The following is a 446-nucleotide window of genomic DNA, read 5'->3' on the forward strand; positions in this document are numbered from 1 at the left end:
GCGGGGAGCAGCCCTGGGAGGAAAAGCCGCTCGGGCATCCCTTTGAGGTTACGGGCGCGAGCGGGAAGAGGGACTACTCTGGAAGGCGACGCCGACACGGCCTGGCCGACGACCACCCACGCGACCTCCGCGTCGTCGGGTTAGTGCCGGAGCCGCGGCGGACCCTGACGGCCAGCCCCCCTCTCCCAATCCTCGTGCCTGTCCGCCGGTGGGTCGAGGACCCCCCGTGGCGGAGGCAGGTCTAAGCCAGACGGTGGCGCCACATAGGCCCACCCCCGCACGCCATCTCCCCGAGCGACCCTGTGTGTTGCCTTGGGTGCGGTTGGTGAGACGGGGGCGGCCGTGGCGTCCTCCGGAGGCCAGTCACCTCGCCCTCCCCGTGCAAGGGGTGTTTTCCAGACGCCTGCCGCTTCGGGACCACGCACCGCACAGCGAGCCGCTCCTCC

The sequence above is a fragment of the Phyllobates terribilis genome, unplaced genomic scaffold (genome assembly GCF_046119375.1).
Source record: "Phyllobates terribilis strain yellow unplaced genomic scaffold, ASM4611937v1 Scaffold_461__1_contigs__length_1441779, whole genome shotgun sequence".
NCBI classification, from domain to species: domain Eukaryota; kingdom Metazoa; phylum Chordata; class Amphibia; order Anura; family Dendrobatidae; genus Phyllobates; species Phyllobates terribilis.